This window comes from Ovis aries, chromosome 13 (genome assembly GCF_016772045.2).
Source record: "Ovis aries strain OAR_USU_Benz2616 breed Rambouillet chromosome 13, ARS-UI_Ramb_v3.0, whole genome shotgun sequence".
Taxonomy (NCBI): domain Eukaryota; kingdom Metazoa; phylum Chordata; class Mammalia; order Artiodactyla; family Bovidae; genus Ovis; species Ovis aries.
The window spans coordinates 52402778-52418289 of NC_056066.1; the positions used below are offsets into that span (position 1 = coordinate 52402778).

At 40.7% G+C, this 15512-nt stretch overlaps 1 pseudogene; it reads right to left on the reverse strand.

Moving 5' to 3' along the window:
• Nucleotides 1-542: 542 nt before the first annotated feature.
• Nucleotides 543-809, reverse strand: LOC114117510 (TP53-regulated inhibitor of apoptosis 1-like; annotated as a pseudogene).
• Nucleotides 810-15512: the final 14703 nt, after the last annotated feature.

Here is a 15512-nt window from a genome sequence, read left to right on the forward strand (position 1 = left end):
CGTCTTCCTCTTGGCTAACGCAGTCCACCAGCAATGTTAACAATTAATTTACTATTTAAAAACAAAACTACTCTCAAGCATTGCTTGAAACTGTTATGCTGGGAATCCTTTCCAGAGATTTCACTCCCTGAGAGAAAAGAGAGATCCTAACCAGTTGCTTCTACGGACAATAACCCTAGTTCGGTGTATGTAATGTAATGTCCTTTGAAGCATAACTCAAAAGGTTAGGAATCCTTGGTCATTCTGACAAACTTAACGGTGTTTACATAGAAGATGTATCTAAAACTGATCCCAGACCAAGTATTGCAACCATAATCTCAAATAATTCCATTATCTAGCACATGAAGTTCTACTGAGTTGCCAGAGCTAGCTAGAAGCAAAGAGTGATGGTTCATCATCTTTTACAAGTAAGAAAAAAGCAAGAAGGAAAGGAAACTTCTTCCTAAATTTGTCAAATTGATGGCTGTCTTCAGGTCTTTGATATGATTGAGAGTCCTCAATTTCTTGATTTGAGGAGTCCATTTTCAAAGTTACTGCCAAGATCAGGAAGCACTTTCAGGTTTTTCTTTGCCATGGCCCAAGAGCCCCAGTCCTTCAATAAGAATCTCCTCCTTCATTGCTTTCTAAACACACTGCTGGTAGCACTTGAAGAGGTCAGTGCATGGGTCCCTGGAGCCATCCGCCTTGAGGAAATTACTGGCAAACCAGTGATTGAACCACTGGTTGTATTCAGCTTTCGAGTTGGTGCAAGCCTCCCCTACATTGTTCACAATGTCAGTGTCTGTGGTGGTTGAGCAGTGCTTTGTCATTTTTCTACAATAAACTATGAAGCAAATACTGAGACGTCCCTGATCCAGTGGCTGAGAATCCGCCTTCTAAAGCAGGGGACAATTCCTGGTTGGAGAACTAAAACCCCATAGGCCTTGGAGCAACTAAGCCCATGTGCCTCACCTATTGAGCCTGCACGCTCTAGAGCCTGCATGCCCCAAGAGAAGCCTGTGCACTGCCAAGAAGACCCATCGCAGCCAAAATAAAGTATGAAGCAAGCAATAAAAATGGAAATGAATCCTATTGAAAGAGGAACAGTTTTGGTATAACTTTCTCCTGTGGTCATATGCATGTATATAATCTGATTTTTGAGTTGTGGGGTATCAATTTCTTCCACCCAAAGTCTGTTTGGTAGGTCACTAAACTATTAGTACATCAAGCTTAAAAAGGCTACAGAAATAAAGTGAACACTTTAAAATTACTGCATGGGATGGAGGACCATCCTAAATGTAAAAGAGAACTTAGTGGAAAAGGAGAGACTACTGTTGTAGAATGAAGGTGTTTGTCCAGGGAAATAAAAGTGGTTCAGTATAAAAACAGACAAATGTACCAAGTTAATAGGACAAAGAAAAAGCTGTATGGTCATCTCAGTAAGAAGACATTGGATAAAATTCTAACACATTAGGAATAGAAGGGAAATTTATAAACATGATACAGGGTTTTTTTTTTTTTTTTAAACGAAAAAGAAAAACAACCCACAGCTAACATAATGAAAGGTTGAAAACTTTACCCTTAAGACCAGAAATAAGTGTCCCCACTTCAACCACTGCTATTTAAAATTATACTGGAAGGTCTAGCCAGAGTAATTAAGGAAGAAAAAGCCAAATTGGAAAGGAAGATTGTATAGATACAATTCTGTATGTGGAAAATCACAAAGAATCCGTAAGAAAGCTCCTAGATGTGATAATTGAATTCAGCAAAATTGCAAATTATGAGAGTGCACATAAATTATATTTCTATATACTATCTGTAATCTGAAAAAAGGTAAAGTCCATTTAAACAGCATCCAGGAGAATAATACACTTAGGAATCAATTTAACCAAGGTTGTGGAAGATTTGTATGCTGAAAATTAAGAACATCCTGAAAGAAAAAATGGAAATACCTACCTTATTCATGAATTGAGACAGTATTAAAATGGCTGTATTTCCCAAAGAAATAGAGATTAGATGCAATCTAACAAAATTCCAAGAGATCTTTTTGCAGAAATGAAGAAGCTCATCCTCAAATTCTATGAAGCTGCAAGGGACACTGAATAGCAAGAACAATCTTGATATCTCACTTCTTAATTTCAAAACTTTTAACTACAAAGCTTGAGTAATCAAAACTGTGGTATTGGCATAAGGATAGATACAGACCAATGGAATAGAATTGAGAACCCAGAAATAAGGCATTGCATATTTGACCACGAAAGTGTCAACAGCTTTCACTGGGAAAAGGATAGTTGTTGGACAAGTGGTGCTAAGACAATCGGAAAACCACATAGAAAAGAATGAAGTTGGTCACCTGCCTCACTTCATAAATCACTCATTAACTCAAAATGGATTAACAGTGTATAAGAAAAACTAAATCGCCAGAAGAAAACAAGTCTTGATGACCTTGGGTTGCATTCTTATATTTGACACTAAAAGCTCAAGGGAAAATAAGAAATGGATTTCATCAAATTCAGAAACTGCATCAAAGGACATCAAAAATGTGAAAATGTAACTTACAGAATGGAAGAAAATATTTGCCAAGTATATATCTGATTTGTGTTTAAAATCCAGACTACTAATTGTGTATAAAGAACTTTCAAAACTCAACTATAGATAAACAGCCTAATTAAAAAGTCAACAAAGGAATACACATTTCTTCAAATGGACAACACATGAAAAACTTCATCATTGGTCATTAAAGAAATTCAAATCAAACCCACAATGAGATATCACTTCAACCCACTGCTGCTGCTGCTGCTAAGTCGCTTCAGTCGTGTTCGACTCTGCGACCCCATAGACGGCAGCCCACCAGGCTCCTCTGTCCCTGGGATTCTCCAGGCAAGAATACTGGAGTGGGTTGCCATTTCCTTCTCCAATGCACAAAAGTGAAAAGTGAAAGTGAAGTCGCTCAGTCATGTACGACTCTTAGCGAGCCCATGGACTGTAGCCAACCAGGCTCTTCCATCCATGGGATTTTCCAGGCAAGAGTACTAGGATGACTTTAATGGGGGAAAAAAGCTGGCAAGGATCTGGAGAAATACTGCATTACTGGTAAGAATGTAAAATGTTGCAGTGACTATGTAAAATGATTTGGTGGTTCCTCAAAAAGATAAACAGAATTACCATATGATTCTACTCTTAAGTATGTATTCAAGAGAAATGAAAATATATGTCTACACAGAAACTTGTATAGGAATGTTTGTAGTAGAATTCATAACAGGCAAAAGGTGGGAATAGCCCAAATGTCCATCAGTGAATTAATTGATAGGTAAATTGTGGGCTGTACATATAATGGACTATTATTCAGCCATAAAAGAAATGAAATGCTGATACTGCTACTTCTTGGATGAACCTTGAGAATATTCTGCTAAGTAAAAGAAATTGATCTCAGAGAGACAGCAGTGAGCAGCCCTGAAGAGGGATCTTAACTTCCCTGCCCAGGAATTGAACATGTGTAGCCTGGATGAAGGGGCTTCCCAGGTGGCACTAGTGGTAACGAACCCATCTGCCAATGCAGGAGACATAAAGAGATGCGGGTTTGATCCCCTGGAGGAGGGCATGGCAACCCACTCCAGTATTCTTTCTTGGAGAATCCAATGGACAGAGGAGCCTCGTGGGCTACAGTCCATAGGGTTGCAAAGAATTGGACGCAACTGAAGTGATTTAGCAGCAGCAGCAGCAGCAGCAGCATGCAGCCTGGATGAAAACCAGGAATCCTAGCTACTAGACCACCAGGGGCTAGAGGTTAGAAGCAAAGTTTCTCTCTTAGCCTTTTGAAACAATGTTTCAAAGAGCAGAAACTGAAAACAGGTGTGAAGTTTATTATTTGAGACAGAATGAGATGTGGGAGAGCACAACAGAGAAGCAGTTTGTTTATTAAAGACAGGTGGACGAATCTAGAGCATGTTATACAGAGTGAAATGTCAGAAAAATAATGTATTAACACATGGAATCTAGAAAAATGATATTGATGAAGCTATTTGCAAGGAAGGAATGGAGATGCAGGTGTAGAGAATGGACTTGTGGATGCAGTGGGGGAGGAAAAGGGGGACAAAGAGAAAGTAGCATCAGCATATATATGTATACTATCAGGTTTAAGATGGATAGCTAGTGAGAAGTTGCTGTGTAGCGCAGGGAGCCCCTTCTGGTGCTCTGTGATGACCTGGAGGGGTGGGATGAGGGGAGAGAAGGGAAGGGTTGTGTGTATAATTATGGCTGATTTGTGCTGTATGGCAGAAACCAACACAGCATTGTAAAAAATTTTTTTTAAATTATATATACTGTATGGTGTTAAAAAAAGGATACTGTAAAACGAAAACCAAACAAAAAACCTGAAGCAAGCCAGAGATACACAGCTAGAGAGATAGAGTATAGGCACCCTCTACTGAGGCAGGACACAGATTAGAGGTGATTTGTTGTTCAGTCAATCAGTCATATCCAACTCTGTAACCCCATGGACTGCAGCACACCAGCTTCGTCTCCTGGAGCTTGCTCAAACTCATGTCCATTTGAGTCAGCGATGCCATTTAACCATCTCATCCTTTGTTGTCCCCTTCTGCCTTCAATCTTTCCCAGCATCAAGGTCTTTTCTAATGAGTCAGCTCTTTGCATCAGGTGGCCAAAGTATTGGAGCTTCAACTTCAGCATCAATCCTTCCGCTGAATATTCAGGGTTGATTTCCCTTAGGATTGACTGGTTTGATCTTGCTATCCAAGGGACTCTCAAGAGTCTTCTCCAACACTGCTGTTCAAAAGCATCAGTTCTTTGGTGCTCAGCCTTTATAGTTCAACTCTATGGTTCAAGTCATCCGTACATGACTACTGGAAAAACAATCGCTTTGACTATACAGACCTTTGTTGGCAAAGTAATGTCTCTGCTCCTTAATACACTGTCTAGGTTTGTCATAGCTTTTCTTCCAAGGAGCATCTTTAACTTCATGGCTGCAGTCACCATCTGCAGTGATTTTGGAGTCCAAGAAAATAAAGTCTGTCACTGTTTCCATTGTTTCCCCATCTATTTGCCATGAAGTGATGGGATCAAATGCCATGATCTTCATTTTTTGAATGTTGAGTTTTAAGCCGGCTTTTTCACTCCTTTTTCATCTTCATCAAGAGGCTGTTTAGTTCCTTTTCATTTTCTGCCATAAGGGGGTGTCATCTGCATATCTGAGGTTATTGATATTTTTCGCAGCATTCTTAATTCCAGCTTGCGATTCATCCAGCCTGGCATTTTGCATGATGTACTCTGCATAGACGTTAAATAAGCAGGATGACAATACAGCCTTGATGTACTCCTTTCCCTATTTGGAACCAATCTGTTGTTCCATGTCTGGTTCTAACTGTTGCTTCTTGACCTGCATACAGGTTTCTCAGGAGACAGGTAAGGTGGTTTGGTATTCCTATCTCTTAAAGAATTTTCCACATTTTGTGATCCACACAAAGAGGTGATTGAAGTCACTCATATAGGACAGTCCTTCCGTGTCTTTGTTTACATTTGGCCAATTATCTTGTTTCTTTCTTCACTCTTAACTAGTCCTTGGACCCTCCCCCAGATGCCTATGCAACATTTTTCTAAGATGGATTCTACCACAGAGGCTTGTGGGTACATGTTTACACTTATTACGGGGAGGTGTTGCTCCCTACCCCCACCCCACCCCCCACTTTTTTAAGCTTTTCTTTTTTTTTTTTTTCCCCACTGTCTGTCCCTCCTTGATCCTCCCTCTGTTTGTCCTGGTGTTTCTTTTTTTTTTTTTTGGCTGTCCTGGGTCTTCATTGCTGCCAGACTTTTCTCTAGTTGCAGTGAGCAGGGGCTACTCTCTGGTTGCAGTGGACAGGCTTCTCAGTGTGGTGGCTTCTCTTATTGCAGAGCACAGGCTCCAGGGTGCATGAGCTCAGGGGTAGGGTTCCTAGACTCTAGAGCACAGGCCCAGCTGCTCTGGCATGTGGGATCATCCTGGATCTGGGATTGACTTGTGTCTCCTGCATTGGCAGGTGTATTCTTTACCACTGAGCCACCAGGGTAGCCCTTCTTCCCTTTCTGACCTCCAAGGAGCCTTCCTCTGCATGTGCAGACAGGGAAGTTTCTCTTGACCTCAGGAGTGGGCATCTTATCTCCATTTTAGCAGAGCTCAGCTTCTGCCACTAGCTTTGTCCTTGGAGTGTCTGGGTGAGAACAAAGCTCCAATTTTACTCCACTTAGCAATCACCATCTGTCTAGTGCAGGGGCCTATTTATCTCTTCCCTCAACACTAGACCCAGCAAGGCATATGTGGCTCCTTTTTCTTTTTAGTTTGCATGTTCTTTTTTTTTTTAATTGAGATATTTGTTGTTGTAGTTGTTGTTCAGTCACTAAGTCATGTCCAACTCTTTGTGACCCCATGAACTGTAGCACGCCAGGCTTCCCTTCCTTCACTATCTCCTGGAGTTTGCTCAATCTCATGTCCATTGAGTTGGTGATGTCATCCAACTATCTCATCCTCTCTGACCCCGTTCCCCTCCTGCCCTCAATCTGTCCCAGCATCAGGGTCTTTTCCAATGAGTTGGCTTTTCACATCAGGTGGCCAAAATATTGGAGTATGGGCTTCAGCATCAGTCCTTCCAATGAATATTCAGGGTTGACTTCCTTTAGGACTGACTGGTTTGATCTCCTTGCTGTCCAAGGGACTCTCAAGAGTCTTCTCCAGCACCACAATTCGAAAGCATCAATTCTTTGACACTCAGCCTTCTTTATGGTCCAACTCTCACATCCATACATTACTACTGGAGAAACCATAGCTTTGACTATATGTCCCTTTGTTGGCAAAATGATGTCTGCTTCTTAATATGCTGTCTAGGTTTGTCATAGCTTTTCTTCAAAATAGCAATCATATTTTAATTTTATGACTGCAGTCACCATCCAAAGTGATTTTGGAGCCCAAGAAAATCTGCTGTTTTCATTTTTTCCCCATTTATTTGCTATGAAGTGATGGAACCAGATGCCATCATCTTTGTTTTTTGAATGGTGAATTTCAAAGCCAGCTTTTTCACTTTATTCTTTCACACTTATCAGGAGGCTCTTTAGTTCCTCTTCATTTTCTGCCATTAGGGTGGTGCCATCTGCATATCTGAGGTTGTTGATATTTCTCCCAGGAATCTTGGTTCCAGCTTGTGATTCATCCAGACTGTCATTTCACATGATGTACTCTGCATAGAAGGTAAATAAGCAGGGTGACAATACAGCCTTGATGTATTCCTTTCCCAATTTTGAACCAGCCCGTTGTCCCATGTCTGATTCTAACTTGCTTCTTGTCTCAGAAGGCAGGTTTCTCAGAAGACAGGTAAGGTGGTCTGATATTCCCATCTCTTTAAGAATTTTCCACAATTTGTTGTAATCCACACAGTCAAAGGCTTTAGTGTAGTCAGTGAAGCAGAAGTAGATGTTTTTCTGGAATTGTCTCACTTTTTCTATGATCCACTGAATGTTGGCAATTTGGTCTCTGGTTTCTCTGCCTTTTGTAAATCCAGCTTGTACATCTGGAAGTTCTCCGTTCAAATACTGTTGAACACTAGCTTGAAGAATTTTGAACATTACTTTGCTAGCATGTGAAATGTGTGCAATTGTACAGTAGTTTGAACATTCTTTGGTATTGCCCTTCTTTGGGATTGGAATTAAAACTGACAGTCTTATGTACCTCTTAAATTGTTACCTCTTTATTGCCCTCACCTCTTTCCTCTCTGTGTTGGTAACCATGAATTTGCTCTCTGTGAGAGAGTGAGTCTGTTTCTTTTTGTTATGTTCACTAGTTTGTTGGATTTTTTTAGATTCCACAAACAGATGATATCATACAGTATTTGTCTTTATCTGATTTATTTCACTTAGCATCAGTTCAGTTGCTCAGTCGTGTCCAACTCTGCGACCCCATGAATCGCAGCACGCCAGGGCTCCCTGTCCATCACCAACTCCCGGAGTTCACTCAAACTCATGTCCATCAAGTCGGTGATGCCATCCAGCCATCTCATTCTCTGTCATCCCCTTCTCCTCCTGCCTCCAATCCCTCCCAGCATCAGGGTCTTTTCCAATGAGTCAACTCTTTGCATGAGGTGGCCAAAGTATTGGGAGTTTCAGCTTTAGCATCAGTCCTTCCAAAGAACACCCAGGACTGATCTTTAGGATGGACTGGTTGGATCTCCTTGCAGTCCAAGGGACTCTCAAGAGTCTTCTCCAACACCACAGTTCAAAAGCATCAGTTCTTCAGCACTCAGCTTTCTTCACAGTCCAACTCTCACATCCATACATGACCACTGGAAAACCATAGCCTTGACTAGATGGATTTTTGTTGGCAAAGTAATGTCTCTGCTTTTCAATATGCTATCTAGGTTGGTCATAACTTTCCTTCCAAGGAGTAAGTGTCTTTTAATTTCATGGCTGCAGTCAGCATCTGCAGTGATTTTGGAGCCCAAAAAAATAAAGTCTGACACTGCTTCCACTGTTTCCCCATCTATTTGCCATGAAGTGATGGGACCAGATGCCATGATCTTCGTTTTCTGAATGTTGAGCTTTAAGCCAAACTTTTCACTCTCCTCTTTCACTTTCATCAAGAGGCTTTTTAGTTCCTCTTCACTTTCTGCCATAAGGGTGGTGTCATCTGCATATCTGAGGTTATTGAGATTTCTCCCAGCAATCTTGATTCCAGCTTGTGCTTCTTCCAGCCCAGCGTTTCTCATGATGTACTCTGCATATAAGTTAAATAAGCAGGGTGACAATATACAGCCTTGACGTACTCCTTTTCCTATTGGAACCAGTCTGTTGTTCCATGTCCAGTTCTAACTTGCTTCCTGACCTGCATATAGGTTTTTCACTTAGCATAGTGACCTCCAAATCCATTCATTTTGTTGCAAATGGCAAAGATTCCTTCTTTTCTATGTTTGAATAGTATTCCTTTATATATACATGCATATGATATATATGTATACTATATATACCACATCTGTAGGTGTATCTGTATGAAAGTGTTAGTTTCTCATTTGTGTCTACTCTTTGCGACCCTGTGGACTGTAGCCTGCCAGGCTCCTCTGTCTGTGGAATTCTGCAGGCAAGAATACTGGATCAGGTTGCCATTCCCTTCTCCAGGGGATCTTCTCAACCCAGGGATCGAACCTAGGTCTCCTCTATTGCAGGCAAATTCTTTACCATCTGAGCCACCAGAGGAGCCCTTATCTGTATCTATATGTCTATATCTATATATAGCAGTTCAGTTGCCTGTGGGAAAAGAAACCTAGTTTAAGGGAAACAAATGGATAGGAGAGTTTCCACTCTATACCATTTAGAACTTAAAATATTTAACAGTGTGAGTTCATTACCTAGTTTAAAAAATTAAGTGCATTTTAAAAATTCAAAATTGTAAAATAATGAATGTACTTAAAAAAGTAAATCCACTAGGAGGCATCCATGCTCTGTCAGGAGGAAGGAAGCAGTGGATATGTGAGCTCAGTCTTATTCATGGATGCTGGGATTGTGGGTTTTTTTTTTTTTTTTTCCCTCCCTAATACTCTGTATTTTCTAATTTTCTACAAAGACCCATACAGAAATAAAATACACTTAAGGAAAGAAGGGAGTGTCAAACCCTGCCCCTTTATAGCTATGTCTGTATGTATAAACTCCTGAAAGTAGGGTTACCGAGGGAGAGTGAGGCTACATTTAAAAAGTTGATAGACCTACCAGGTATCCCTCCAGTGGTATTACCCTACACCACTCACAATGGTGTATGCAGGTGCTGATAGTGTGTAGTTACAGTGTTACATTTTATTCAGTTTAAGTTAAAAATAGCTCCTTGTTTTAATTAGTATGTGTTTAGCTAAAGGGATACTAGTTATATTTTCATATATTTAAAAGTAACTTACATTTATCTTTCAGTAAACTACTTCCTTCGCTCTACCAAGGGCTGGAAATCAGTCCATGCTGTTTCCTACTTTGTGCACTGAACACATGTTGTTGAATGAATTAATGATGAGTAACTTTTCTAAGCTCACTTTCCTCATCTATTGTGTCTTCTTGTTGTCTCATAGGGGGCAGCACTGCACCCTTCATCAGCTTTGATTTGGATATCTGAGACTGATCTATCTGTGCACCACAAGTGTTTGTAACGATTTATTATAGACATAATGAGGCTTTCTGGGGAGGCAAGGCAGGGTCCCAGACAGGTCTGAAAATGTTTTGAGAGAGCAGGGTGGGGCAACTCTCCCATTTCATGTGGTTGTTGGGGTAGGGGATGCTGTCGTGAGGTCCCATAGAAGGGCCAGGGCATGTATGGCTTGGACATCCCACAGGTGCCAAGGGAGGGTGCCCATAATTTTCTTATGAGCTTTGAAGCTGTCAGCAGTCAAACAAGAAATGAAGGGGGCCTTGGTAGAACCTTATCTCTTGTCGTTTAGTCATTAAGTCGTATCCGACATTGACTCCATGGACCGTAGCATGCCTTATACCACTGAAGATTAGATGAGGTAATATACACAATAAGCTTGCCATAGAGGAAATGGTCAATAAATATTTGCCATTATTATTGTTATTCTTGAGTCTTTCAATTGTAGCTTTGTAAGAAGTTTTTTTCCCTTGTTTTTTCATTTTGAATATAACCTTAGAATTTTTTTTCTACTGATCTGCTGTCACTGTAGATCTCATTTTAGAGTGAGATCTACAGTGACAATATTGACAGGTCTTCTTACATATCATACGGCTTACTTTGAACAATACTTACTTTGAGTCTTTGTTTCATCCCACTGAACCAGGTACAGTGCTTTGCATGGAGTCTAAGAAAGAAAATGCCTGTTTCCAGAATCCTCATACTGAACCCAGCCCAATGCTGGGTGCTTCATATATGTCATGTCAGGGAACGTATTTGACATGAATGAAAGAGAATATCCCTGTGGTCTTGGCTGAGGAAGCTGGCTGATAAATCTGAATATGGTATATCTGCTCCTAGATAAACACCCAACAGAAATTCTGACATATGCTCACAAGAAGACATGCACAGGAAAACGCACAGTGACTCTATTCATAACAGCCCAAACTGGGAAGTACGCAAAGATTCATTGACAGTACATAAATAAACTTGTAGTATATTCACACATTGGAATGTTGCACATCAAGGAGTATGAAAGATACACAGTAAACAACAAAATATGGATGAATCTTCTATAAAAATGTCAAGTGACAGAAACCAAAGACCAATCACAAAATACAGATTGTGTAATTCCACTCATATGAAGGACAAAAACTAATCTTTGATTCTGCAATCTAGGATAACATTTACCCTTAAAGGGGGCACAAAGGGAATTTTTAGGGTACTCGGTATTCTATTTTTTTGATCTGAGTGCTGGTTACCTAGGGGGTTCAGTTTGTGAAAATTCAGAAAGTTTCACATACAAATGCATTTCTGTGCCTTTGTTAAACCCCTAAAAAAATCCTCATAGGGGAAATTCTGAAAGGAACAAAATATTAGTAGAATTCTTTGTACTTGATGAGCTAACATCCTTGAACATGGAGAAGGATAATAAATAATAAATACCCAAGTAAATAATTGCTTTGGAGAAAGGATGAGGTCTGAGTTGCAGAGTGCTGTGAGTATGGTGCTACTTAATGAAGTTGGTTAGAAAAGGCCCGACTGATAAAGAGCAATTTGAGCAGAAACCTGTTGGATGTAAGGGAGCAAGTCATGCAGGAAAGACTAGGGATCGAGAAGAAGGATTCCAGATGGAGGGCACAGCGACTGCAAAGGCACTCAGGCAGGAGTGAGTTTTTCAGAGACGATCAAGAAGGTCACAGGCCACTTATCAATTGATTTCAGTTGTTAAGGTTTGTCAGTGGAGGGTACTTAAAGAGATATTGCAGGAAAAGAGGGCTTTCTGTCCTGGTTCTGCTGTGCTCTAGAGGATTTCTGCAGGGAAAGTGACTTTTAAAAAAAATTTATTTTTAATTGGAGGATAATTGCTTTACAATGCTGTGTTTGTTTCTGCCATACAACAGCATGAATCAGCCATAAGTATACATATGTACCCTCCTCTTAAACCTCCCTGCAACTCCCACCCCATCCCACCCCTCTAGGTTGCCACAGAGTAGGAGGTTGAGCTCCTTGTGTTATATAAAGTCTGAATGATAGCATTTCTGGATAGAGTATTCATGCTTATAGGTTTCTTCCTTTCATCATTTAGAGGGATGGACCCTATAGGGAGGACTCCAAAATGGCACCAGCCAACAGTACTGTCCTTGTAGTAGAACAAACTCTCAAAAATGGTCATCATGAACATCCCTTTCCCCAGGGGGAGTCCCAGTTGCCTCCTGCTTCTCCAGGAGGCTTTCCAAGATCAGCAAATTGGTCTGACCTAGGATCCTCATATTACTCTTTCTGAGGTGGGCTTCAGATTTTGAATGAAGATTTTGAATGAAGTCTCTGGTTCCTACAGCCCTTGCTTTCCCATACTCAGGCCCCATTGGTCTTCAAATCCAGGCTTCTGGGAGCTCATCTTTCTGCTTCAGGACCTCCAGACTAGGGAGGTTGATGTGGGCCTCACAGCCCTTTTTCCTTGGGCGAAACCTCTCCAATTGTGGTTATCCTTCTGTTTGAGGTTACCTACCCAGGTGGGTGGGTCTTGACTATACTGCATCTCCACCCCCTCCTTCCCTTCTAATTGTAGTTTCTTTTTTGTGTCTTCAGTTATAGAAAGTCTTTTCTGCTATTTTTCAGGTCATTCTTGTAAAGAATAAATAGTTGTAATTTTGGTGTGCTCATAGGACAAGGTAATCTCAGGGTCTTCCTAATCCATGATCTTGGCCACATTTTGAATAATTCCAAGGTTTTTGACCTGAAAAGCTGGAAAGAAGGAGGTTCCACTAATAGTGGGAAAGGACAGGAGTCAGAGATTCAGTTTGATATGTCATGTTAGAAACAACAAATTGAGAAACATTTATTGAAGAACATCTGCCAAGCCTCGATATGAACAATGGGAATCCATGGCATATTAGCTGTTCTCCCACTACCCACCACACCCACCTCTGTAGTCCTACGAAGACATGGTAGGCCATGAGGGCTAATGAAAGGGACAGACTTTATGGGAGAAGAGTTCAGAACCACTTGCCAGGGTGGTTGTAAAAATCAACAGTGACATCAGTGGCAAATAATTAGAGAAGGCCAACAGCACAGCTAACCTAAGGTCTCTGTAATGGCTGGGGCAAGCAACAGACAGATAAACCAGCCAGAAATTTAACAAGGGAGATCTAGGTAGGAGTCAACCGGAGTGGATCTTAGTAAGATCTCTGCTTAATTCCTGGAGGTCTGAAAGGCTGTGCTCATGCTCAAGGCTGTGAGCTCCTAAGTAGAGACCAGAGGACACCAGCCAGCTACTCCTTTCTTGTTGAAGGTGAGGTACTATAAACACAGAGCATAAAATGTGGACCCCACTTGAAAGCTGCTTGAACTTTAAATGCATTCTCTAAACTACTTACAGATCCATCAGCAAAGAATGGGTGTCTTACTGGCTCAAGGTGGTTTCAGCACAACCTCTGACTAATCATATGTTGGCTAAGAGTGACCTCTAGGCAGTCAAGCTTAAAAGTAAAAGCAAGAATTGAAAAGAACCCTAAGTAAAGACATCAGCACACAACGTGAGGGAAATAGATTTCATAGAATTAATCCAGGCAAACAAATCCAGGACACACACAAAAAAACACTATTAACAATCACCCCTCCTGGTGGGATTACAATTCAGAGTTGCAATGATACACAAAATGTCCAATCTTCAACAGAAAGTATAAGACATGCAACACATACATACACACATACCCACACCCAGGAAAGTGTGACTCCTACAGAGAAGAAAGCAGTCAATAACACAATCTCTCTGGGGGCCCAGATGTTAAACTTAGCAGAACGAGACTTCAAAGCAGCTATTATCATTATGTTGACCTAACAAATCTGTGGAACACCCAGCAACAACAGAACACACATTCTTCTCAAGCACACATGGAACGTTCTCAAGGACAGACTAAATGCCAGACGACGAAAGAAGCCTCAATCAATTATTTTTCAGATTAAACTTTTTATTTTGAGGTAAGTATAGATTCACATGCATCTGTAAGAAGCAATATGGAGAGATCCCACGTATTCTTTACCTAGTTTCCCCTAGTGGTAACATCTGGCAAAACATCTTGTATGGTATCACAACCAGGATATTAACGATGCAGTCAAGAGAGAGAATATCCCATCACAAAGATCTTTGTTAAGCCCTTTTATACCCACACTCTTTCGCCTTCAACTACCTCCATAACCTCTGGCAACCACTAATCTGTTCTCTATTTCTATGACTTTGTCACTTCAAGAATGTTACATACTGTTGGCTCTCTGCATCTATGGGTTCCACTTTCATGGATTCAACCAACCATGGACTGACATTCTGCAATTGGTTGAATTCATGGATGCAAAATCTCTGGATGAAGACAGTTGACAGTACTCTGTCGTTTTGTACAAGGGACTTGAGTATCCTTGGATTCTGGCGTCTGAGAGGGTCCTGGAACCAGTCCCTATAGATACTGAGGGATGATTGTAGATAGGATCAGATGGCAGGTGACCTTTTAGAATTGACCTTTTTCACTCAGCATGGTTCTAGGAGATTCTTCCAGGTGTTGCGTGTATCAAGTCTGTTCCTTTTTTATTGCTAAGTAGTATTCCACAATATGGATGTTCCACAGTTTAACTACTTACCAGCTGAAAGACATCTAGGCTGCTTTTCATTTGGGTCTACTACAAATCAAGCTGCAATAAATATTTATGTACAGGTTTTTATGTGATCACATTTTTCATTTCTTGGAATTAGTGCGGAGAGTACAATTGTTGGGTCATGTTAGTTGCATGTTTTTTTAAAAAAGTTTTTTTTTGTTGTTTTTTTGTTGCCAAACTATTTTACAAAGTAGCTGTAACATTTCATTTACCCTAGCAATGTAGAGTTATCATGTTCCTCAGTATCCTTGCCAGCATTTGGCATTGTCACTGTTTTTAAAGACATTTTGTTGGTATGTAGTGCTATCTCATTGTGGTTTTAATTTGTAATTTCCTAATGTCTAATACTCCTTGGAAGAAAAGTTATGACCAACCTAGACAGCATATTGCAAAGCAGAGACATTACTTTGCCAATAAAGGTCCATCTAGTCAAGGCTATAGTTTTTCCAGTGGTCATGTATGGATGTGAGAGTTGGACTGTGAAGAAAGCCGAGCACTGAAGAATTGATGCTTTTGAACTATGGTGTTGGAGAAGACTCTTGAGAGTCCCTTGGACTGCAAGAAGATCCAACCAGTCCATCCTTAAAGAGATCAGTCTTGGGTGTTCATTGGAAGATCTGATGTTGAAGCTGAAACTCCAATACTTTGGCCACCTGATGTGAAGAGCTGACTCACTTGAAAAGACTCTGATGCTGGGAAAGATTGAGGGCAGGAGAAGAGGACGACAGAGGATGAGATGGTTGGA